We start from the raw sequence: 10,000 nt of genomic DNA on the forward strand, positions 1-10,000 counted from the left end.
TGAAAAGAAGATAGATTTAAGTGTTCGATGCAGATTTGAATGAAAGGGCGTGCCGTGCGCGTCCTGTACAGTGGGTGGAGGTTATCGCTGGGCTGCATGCGTGTCTGTTATTGTGGTTTAATATTCGATTCTATTATCTCCTGAGACATAGTATTCTTGCACCTATCTCATCAACTTGTTTGTGTTTCTCCTGTTGTGGTACCACACCACTGCAACCAGCCTCTCTTCCACTGTAAATGTACTTGTGTCTGCCATCTTGGTTTATTGAATGAAGATAGAGATTGAATCGAAAAGGGAGATATAATTAGACCGAGCTTTAATACCCACGCAACGCACTTCGTCCTGTTAACCCATAAGACATGAGGGAAAGGTCAAACTTCACATATACTTATGAAATAACTGTCTGGGGATCACTTCATGTTGGGTGCCATTGCCTTCAAGGCATGCAGTTTCCACAACCACAACAATACGTATTTTTTTATTTCATGGATAAGAAGGCGCTTCCAACGAACGGCTGGTTTCGTGTCTGCGTTGGGCGTGATGAGGTGTTGGTTGTACGAGTGTTGGGGTTCTCGGTGGATGTTGTGCACATGTGGATGTGGTGTTTGGGATTGAGTGTTTGACCCTCGCACAACGGATTGAGTGTTTCGCACTCAATCCCAAACACCACATCCACATGTGCACAACACCCAACGAGAACCCCAACACTCGCCCAACCAACACCTCATCACGCCCCAACGCGGACACGAAACCAGCAGTGTTCATGCCCCAGAAACACAAAAACTATAACAAGTGCACACACTTGTTCACCCACACACATACAACACCAGATCACGTGTAAGTAAAAACAAAAAAAAGAGCAGAGCACCCCTTCAATAATGTGATTTGACATTTGACTTTGCTTTTTCAAAATAAAAAAAAACTTCTCCATTTGACCTCGGCACCAGCACGTGACCGGAAATGAGTGGTCGTATCAAAATAAAAATTGGACACGTGCCGAGGCTCAGGGTCAACTGTGCCTGATGAAGTCGGCTGCGGAGCCGGCGAAACGTTCCTGAGACTTGGTCTGCTCTCACTTTTTTGCTTAAATTAGCGGAGTCGATCGAGTTTTTTTACTTTTGGTTGGTAGTGCTGCCGCCTTCTTTAAAAATGTGTAATCGCAACCACCCAAATCTTGTACAAACATATATATATATATATATATATATATATATATATATATATATATATATATATATATATATATATACATATATACATATATACATATATACATATATACATATATACATATATACATATTGTTGCGGATTCGCGCCCGCCGGCGTGCTGACGGCCACGTAACTCGAATCGCGGCACGTCGCCCACCGGACGGACAATCCAGTCGTGACCCTCTCGGACTAACGCCGGGAACCAGTCACGGGTGGACCTTTCGGTCTCACCGCGATCGAGCCAATCAGCCCCCGCGTGGGATAGGGTTGCTCGCCAAATTCGACCTACCTAAGTACCCACACGGAGGGTAGACCGGGCGATCGCACCTCGCCGCAGGTCGACTTCGGACACGGGCCACTTGAGCGACCCGTTCCGTACTATCGGGATAACCGAGCGGTGTTATTCGTCGACCTCGACGGTTCGATTAATTATCGGGCGTATTCAGCCCACTACCAACCCTTTACGTGAAGCAAGATGAGGATTCAATGGGAGAAATGACGAAGCGAAGCGGGAAACAGTTCAACACAAAGCACATTTATTCGCGACGAACGGAAAGCACACATATTCAATTCCACCAAAAGCACACAAAAAAGAAAAACACAATTCAATTTACACAAAAAGCAAATGTAAAAGCGAAGACACAATGCAGAGCTAATACCGACTACCGAGCACACGGCAACACTTATACAATTCTACTTCACAGACGGCGCCGACAACACATACCCAAAACCAAGGAAAAGAAATACCCTCAAGGATGAGGCGGGCCTGAGGCCGAGACCGGGTCGCGCCTACCCGTCTGGTGATGAGACGCGGAGCGGCGATGGCGCCTCAACTCCGCGGGCCTCGCGGACAGTGTCTGGTAGGGGGTGGGAAAGGGGCCCCCTTGGTCGCACTATCTCAGCGCGGGGGGAAACAGGAGGGGGTTGCTGATGCTCGGGGTATAGAGGATCTTTATTATCCCGCGACAAGCGTCTCCACCTCGGCCAGGTCGCGCTGTCGGCCTCCCTCGGGTGCAGCTCCCTGCATGACGCGAGCACCCCCTCGTCTGGTGTCGCCGCCTTCCCACAGCTCCGTCCCCTCCGTCCCCTCCGTATGTACATATGTATATATGTACATATATACATATATACATATATATATATATATATATATATATATATATATATATATATATATATATATATATATATATATATATATATATATATATATATATATATATATATATATACACACACACACACACACACACACACACACACACACACACATACATACTGTTACGGATATGGAGACCATTTGCATTCAACATACAGATGTCCCACAAGTCAGTTATTTTGTTAAGTATGTGTGCAGTGAGATCCCATTTCTTTTGTCTCGTGGGAGAATCAAAGGCGTGCTTTGTGATTTCTTTTTAGTTAGGTTATTAAATCTTTACATCCAACGAACCCTCCAACCATTCCATTCCCCATCACGATCCACTACCCTCCCGGTGTCTACAAGAACTCTGACTTGCCAAGGCAGGGTCTTGCAGCTGTTCCTTGCCACTTCCACCAACGTTCCTTCCACAAATGTTGTAACTCGCACAACGGCCTGTGCAACATTGATACTGTTACTCGTCAAGTATGAACCCGCGTGGAAGACTGGCTGGGGTTTCCCGGCAGGGGCTGTTGCAGCGTTGATACTATTACTCGTTGAGTGTGGGCCCGCATGGAGGAGTGGCTGGGGTTTCCCGGCAAGGGCCAAGGCCCCGCCCTGGAAAGGTGGGCCTTAGGACCTGTCCAATCAGGGCGGGGAGTGATGTCTGTTCGAGCGAGCCCCGCCCCGCTGAGGGAGGTCCAAAAATTCCCGAGCACTCTCTGAAGCAGGTGATCTTTTTGAGGTATTGGGTGGTCTTTTTGAGGTCTTGGAGAGTCTTTTGGGGTCTTGGAGAGTCTTTTAAAAGTTCTTTTGAAGAGTTTTTGGTGGGCGTCGAGGCGGCGAACGTGTCTCTGCTGGCCCTCTACGAGGAAGCGAAGAGCGACCCCGACCCCCCTCCTTGGACCCCGGCCATTCACCACCCGAGGTCCACCACGAACCTCGAGTCCCACACGTGTGACTGGGGACCAAACCAACGACCATTGTCAGGTGCCGCATTGTGGAGCATGCCCTTCCTCCGACGGTCAGGTACACCACCAAACTCTAGCCCCCAGCTTGTCTTTCTCCATGGCTGCGAGGGTCCAAGAAAGAACTCTGGGTTTCTTTTCATTTGTATGTGTGTCTGCGTGTGGGCTCGTCTTTAAGTAGAACTGAATAAGTGTTTTTGGATCATTGTAAATACTTCTTGCATATTCGCGTTAAGTCTTGCTTTATGTCTTCATTTACTGTAAATAAAACTTGTTGGAAATGCCCCCAGTTCGTTCCCGTCCCTTATTGCATTGGTCCAGCATGGTTCGGATCTGAGTTTAGCCAGGTTTTTATACCCGATAATCCGTTCATTCCAGCCGGCACGGCTTTGGCAGTTTCCGTTTGGCTGCACTGGAACCGGAGTTGGAACTCTACCACAGTTGGTAGAGTGACCCTGTTCGAGCAAGTCGTGCCAAGGGCGTGGTTTCCCTGGTAGTCGAAATCGCGTCGTTAATTAGGTAAATTGGTTAGAGACAAATAGACCCTACACGACGCCGTTGAAATATTGGCGACCACGGTCGGTTAACGACCCGTCGGCTTGCGGAGTTATCCGAGCGATGGCCTACAATTCCGGGGAGTTTGGTGGGAGACGATGCAAACCTCCCCCACCTGGTGGTCGTTCTCACCACCGACCCCGGCCCACAACAATACATACACAATAAATGGCTCTTCTGACCTAATAAAAGTAACTGAAGGGTTTTAAACATCTAAGGGGTCAATGGTGTACAGGTCTCCATAGTCGAACTGGTGTTCGGTGTGAGGGGTGTCAAGGATCTGTGGGGTTTAAAGGGTGTAGGGAGTCTAAAGGGTATGAGAGGTCTCGGGGTCAAGGGATCTGAAAAGGTCTAAAAGGGCCGAAACGTCTAAAAGGTACATTCCAATAGTCCACAATTAAGAGCCATAATCACCAGACAGTGAAGCTCCAGTACGTAATTAATCGACATCGTCACGAAGCTTCTCTGTGGCTTCACCCAAGCGAGGCTAAACGGTGTTTTTCGATTTTTAAAATAATGTGTGTATATATATATATATATATATATATATATATATATATATATATATATATATATATATATATATATTTATATATATGTATGTGTATGTATGTATATATATATATATGTATTTATATTAATGTATATATATATATATGTGTATATATGTATGTATATATATATATATATATACGTGTGTATATATGTATGTATATATGTATGTATATATGTATGTATATATGTATGTATATATATATATATATATATGTATATATATATATATATATATATATATATATATATATATATATATATATATATGCATATTATGTCTGTATGTATGTATGTATATGATACACTCGTACATAAACATTACAAAGTGGACATATTCACAGACTTACCGGGAATATTTCAGGTCGACTTGGATTGTCGAGGCCCAATACGTGTTCTATTCTTTCCTGGCTCTGTGATGCTCGGCAGGGTTTCTGCTGGCAGTGAAAATGCAGGGCATGCTCGGTCGAGTGAGTAGTTGAGAAAATGGTTCACTCTGCTCTCTGTTTCAATCAATCACGGCTGGCTGATACAGCAGCTCGATGATGTGAGGCTTGTTTTGCCATCTGCTGAGCTGTTGAAGCTTTCCTTGGGTCAGGAGGGAGGGAGTGGTGGGAGATGCAATCGTGAAATGCAGGCTTTGCACGGAGGGGGGAATCTTTAATGGTTTCCTTTTGAAAGGACCACAAGGCGAGCTGACAAAGCTTCTCTGTACAATTCCTTTTTCATCGAACATCCTTTTTTTTGTACACGTGACGGTTGCTTGAAACGCAGGTTTGTCCATCATTTGAAAACTTTGTTTTTCCATCTCTTTTTACCATCACCCCCACTTCATATACAATCGTATTATTCACCCACAAATGAAATACAAGATGGGGCACACTTGCCCTTCTTTCACACATCATTTGTGAAGGTATTTCATTTGAAAAAAACTGCTTTCTCGAATGGCCTTTATCCTCAGCAAATCGCTTATCCTCAAACATCTTTGTCTGGTCACTTTACATACAAAACAAACACACAAAGCAACCCCACCATGAAGTTGATAATCAATGTAACTTTAACAAACCTTTATCTCGGTGAGATAAGGAACGTGATTGAGGAGAAGCAGAAGGTATTTTATTAGGTTTAAAATAACAGGACTGGAGTTCGATTTATATCACGATCGGAGTAAACAGAGGCAAGTTCAGAAAATAACTCAGCAAGCTTAAAGAGAGTATGAGAAGGACATTGTGAAGAATATTAAACATCATAACAAGGCTTTCTTAAAGTATATCAGGGGAAAAAGGACCAGTTTGGACCCATTGAGGAATAGCACCGGGAGTGTGGTTAGTGATGAAGGTGAGATGGCAGGCTTATTAAACAGGTATTTTTCTTCAACTTTTACACAAGAGCAGTCAGAAAAATTGCCAGTAGCTGAGAGTATCTATCGAGGAGGTGAGGAAAAGCTCTTACAGAATATCCAGGTTGGAGTGAAGGAAGTAAAGGAACAGCTTGGTAATCTCAGAGTAGATAAGGCTCCGGGTCCAGATAATATGCACCTGAGAGTATTGAGGGAGGTACCTGAGCAGGTAAGCGAGATGTTAACGGATATTTTCAGTAGTTCTCTGGAGTCAGGACAGGTACCGGAGGATTGAAGCGTATCAAATGTAACACCATTATTTAAGAAAGGATCCAGAGAAGAATTGGGAAACTATAGACCTGTTAGTTTGACTTCAGTTGTGGTGAAGGTGTTGGAGACATTAATTAAGGACCAGATGAGGAACCATTTAAACAAATACAAACTAATTAAAGGTAGTCAGCATGGGTTTACCAAAGACAGTTCCTGTTTAACAAATCTTTTGGAGTTCTATGAAGCAGTGTCTGATTGGGTGGATGAGGGAAAGGCAGTGGACATGGTATATCGAGAGTTTAAGAAGGCATTTGATAAGGTACCACTTCGGAGGTTGTTAGCCAAAGTGAGGGCTTGTGGAGTGGCTGGTCAGGTAGCTAATTGGATTGCAAACTGGCTGAGTGGTAGGAAGCAAAGAGTGGCTGTGAGTGGAAGGATGTCTTGCTTGGAGGATGTAAGTTGTGGGGTACCTCAGGGATCAGTACTCAGACCTTTACTATTCATTATTTACATCATTGATTTGGATAGTGGGGTGAAGAGTAAGCTTTCCAAATTTGCAGATGACACAAATATTAGAGGTATGGTGGATAGCAGAGGGGGTGGTGAACAGATACAAGAGAGTATTGATACTTGTATGGATTGGGCAAAAGATTGGCAGATGCAATTTAACCTGAGCAAGTGTAAGGTGTTGGGGATGGGAAAGAACAATGAAAATAGAGATTACAGGATGTAAGGGGTAATTTTGGAGTGTGTCACACAGGAGAAGGATCTGGGGGTGGTAATAGATACGGCAGCACAGTGCCAGTCAGCTATAGATAGAGCAAATAGGGGTTTCGGTTGTATTCGGAGGGGGATCATTTATAAATCAAAAGAGGTGGTGTTAACATTGTACAGGAATTTAGTGAGGGCCACATCTAGAATATTGTGTGCAGTTTTGGTCACCACCGTTCCGGAAGGACATAGCTGTCATTGAGAGGGTTCAGCACAGGGCGACTTGATTGATTCTGGGCCTAGCTAGACTCAGCTATGAGGAGCGGCTGAAGGAGACAGGGTTTGTACACTAGAAAGAAGGCAGTTATGAGGAGATATGATAGAGATGTTTAAGATAATGACAGGTGGAGATAAAATAAGTGAAGATGAATTATTCAACAGAGTAGACAGTGATTGGACCAGAGGCCATAGCCAGAGAGTAATGAAGAGGAGAGTTAAGACGGTAGTAAGGTAGGGGACTTTCACTTAGAGAGTAGTTAATGCATGGAATGGTCTCCCTGGAAAAGTAGTGGCAGCAGAAACAGTAGATAAGTTTAAATTCGAATTAGATCGGTACCTGGAATTTATGGAGATTGAGGGGTATTGGGATGTTGGCAGGACATTTAGGTAGCTTGAGCATTGATGGGTGATTGGGTATCGAGTGCTGTTGGTGGGGGTCTCGTCAAGGGGTGTTGTGTGGTTGATGGTGTTTTTTGTTCAAGGGGTGTTTTTTAACCAAACCCATGCCCCCTCCCATGAGAGAGAGAAAAAAAATTATTTCATTTAAAAAAAACAAAAAACTTAACACTTCAAAAAACAAACACAAAAACACCATTTAAAAAAAAAAGAAGAAGAAACATTTTGCCTTTTATTCTTTTGATCTTGTGTTGATGTGGTGCAGGCATGGTGGGCTGAATGGCCTCCACCTGTGTCTAATTTCCTCGTGTTTAACCTTCTTATGCGATCTGCTTTCATTGGCCACCCGTCACTTCGACATCGATACATCGAAAACAAGAAAAGAGCAATCAGAGATTTCGGACCTTCGTCAGGACTTTTGTGTGGTGTTTGTATACTGGTGTGTTGCATAATTAATGAGAGACATAATTAGACCTGCCATTTTATAACTGCTGGCAGTAATGACCGGGTACCAAGACGTCCCACTCTGATGCAACCCCGCTTTGATCGGATACCTGACCCTGACCCATGACGATTTTCATTATTATTCAATTTAATTTAGAATGGGATTAAAATAAATTCAATTCAAATCAAATGGAAGACCAAACAGGTACAGTCCTGCATTGGAGTCATCAGAAAGAACCTGAACAAGCAAAAAGCAATGATGGAGTCATCAGGAGGAACCTGGATAGGATTCGGGTTTCAGCTGTTCCTTATCTACCCTCAAACCCATCCAGGCACAGCCAAGTGAACCTCATTCAAAAAAAATAATAATAATAAGTACCCACATTCAAAAATCAAATAATTCTGGCTGCCACACCATGCGTCGGATCAGGTTGAAATTTAAAACATATATTTCCCATCTCTACTAGATCATAATTGTGAAGTTTCACATCGATTGATTAAGCGGTTCAAGAGAAAGAACTTTTTATAGATTTTCGCTCAATCCAATATGGTTGCCAGACCATGTGACCTTTCAATTATTCCAGAACAAACTTGTACACCCAAATCTTGGGGAACATTTCTATGAAGCTTCCCCTCAATCTGTCCAGCCGTCTGGAGAAGATTTTTTTTATAGGTTTTCGGGTAAATCCAACATGGCTGCCACACCACGTGACCTACGACGTCATAATTCTGATTCAATCATTCTGCATGAGCAGTCACACCTATCACAAAAATTTAGTCTCAATCCCACAAACGATTGCGAAGGAAAACACAAAAGTTCTTTGCAGACAAACAAACAAACAGACAGACAAACAAACCCAAACGCACTACTGTCTCCTTCGGCGAGGGTAAAAAATGAAAAAATAATAATAATAAAAATAATGTCCATCGACCTCATGTTCTGAGTTCTGCCATGTTGTTTTGAGCTGTGAAAAGCATAAACGGACATTTTGTGTTCTCTGTGGCTTGATATATTTTTAGATCCTCGTGGAGGATCTCTAAGTCTTACTCACGTTGTTGTTCTTGTGGACGTTTTTGTGTCACGGCCTACAGTTTTCATCGAAACTTCCTGAAACTTGGCGTAAATATGTAAAAAAATACCCTGCGCAGACAGTAACGATCTCAGATTTTGAAAATTCCTCCGAGAAAAAAAGTTATGACTTCAAAATATCTCCGCTAATGGAAATCGCCTAAAAGATTATCTCCGAAACTAGGCAAGCTTTTTGAATTCTGCTTGTGGGAATCGAATTGCGCATAAGCAGAGATGAATTACCGCACATATGATACATCGCTCTGACGTCATATCAATTTTTATGACGTCATTCCTGTTTTTTGACATTTTTTGTTTTACAACCCAGAGTTTTCAACCGATCTTCGTGAAACTTGCCATGTATATGCAGAAAGCCCACGTGCAGGCAGCAACCATCTCCGATTTTGGAAATTCTTCCGAGAAAAAAAGTTGACGTCATAATATCACCGCTAATGGAAATCGCCGACACCATTATCTCCGAAACTAGGCAAGCTGTTTGAATTTTGTTTGCGGGAATCAAGCCGGGCATTAGCACAGATAATTTATCGCAAACCTGATACGTCACAATGACGTCATATTCGTTTTTATGACGTCATCATTAAGAGGACGAGGATCTTAGCTCATTTGAGCTTGTTGAAATGAATTTCAGGAATTTTTCACTTGAATTCCACATTTAAAGAACAATATTTAAGGGTAAGCCTTTATGGTTCTCCTTTTTGTGTCTTTTATCCATATGCACTTTGTGTGAGCTTGGACCCGGCTGCGTTGGCTGCGCAGGGAGTGAGAGGCTACTCACCCGGTGATTTAACAAGCTGAGCGGGAAATCAATCTTCACTGTTAAATGTGAAAAAAACAAACTTAACTGACACTTTAATGGAGTTGGGTACACCTGGAATGTATGACATTACTGCTGTGGTAACACAGCACCATGGTTCAGCCAGGAAGGAGGTTCAGATGTACAGTAGGTTTTAACTTTCATCCTCAGCAGCATACGAGCAGCATAAGAGCAATCACATTTTCTTTTGTCCTCACAACTGTTTCTCAAGCAATTGGTTATTTTATATGAAT

The 10,000-nt window shown here is 43.0% G+C and overlaps 2 protein-coding genes and 1 long non-coding RNA gene across 5 annotated transcripts in view; 1 reads left to right on the forward strand and 2 right to left on the reverse strand.

Annotated features, from left to right (window-relative positions):
- LOC147022508 (uncharacterized) overlaps nucleotides 1–5,046 on the reverse strand; it is a 40,286-nt gene extending 35,240 nt beyond the window's left edge. The window contains exon 1 of one of the 2 annotated variants that reach the window (XM_085893470.1): nucleotides 4,775–5,046. The gene's annotated coding sequence lies outside the window, so the exon portion shown is untranslated. The remainder of the gene's footprint in view (nucleotides 1–4,774) is intronic. The other variant, XM_085893468.1, reaches the window with a different exon arrangement.
- The window catches only part of LOC147022506 (uncharacterized), a 122,632-nt gene that overhangs the window by 57,611 nt on the left and 55,021 nt on the right, over nucleotides 1–10,000 (forward strand). The window lies entirely within an intron of this gene.
- The window catches only part of LOC147022507 (uncharacterized), a 163,944-nt gene that overhangs the window by 54,387 nt on the left and 99,557 nt on the right, over nucleotides 1–10,000 (reverse strand). The window lies entirely within an intron of this gene.

The sequence above is a fragment of the Eptatretus burgeri genome, chromosome 8, assembly GCF_056783735.1.
Source record: "Eptatretus burgeri isolate ZD-2024b chromosome 8, Ebu_testis_v1, whole genome shotgun sequence".
In the NCBI taxonomy this organism is placed as follows: domain Eukaryota; kingdom Metazoa; phylum Chordata; class Myxini; order Myxiniformes; family Myxinidae; genus Eptatretus; species Eptatretus burgeri.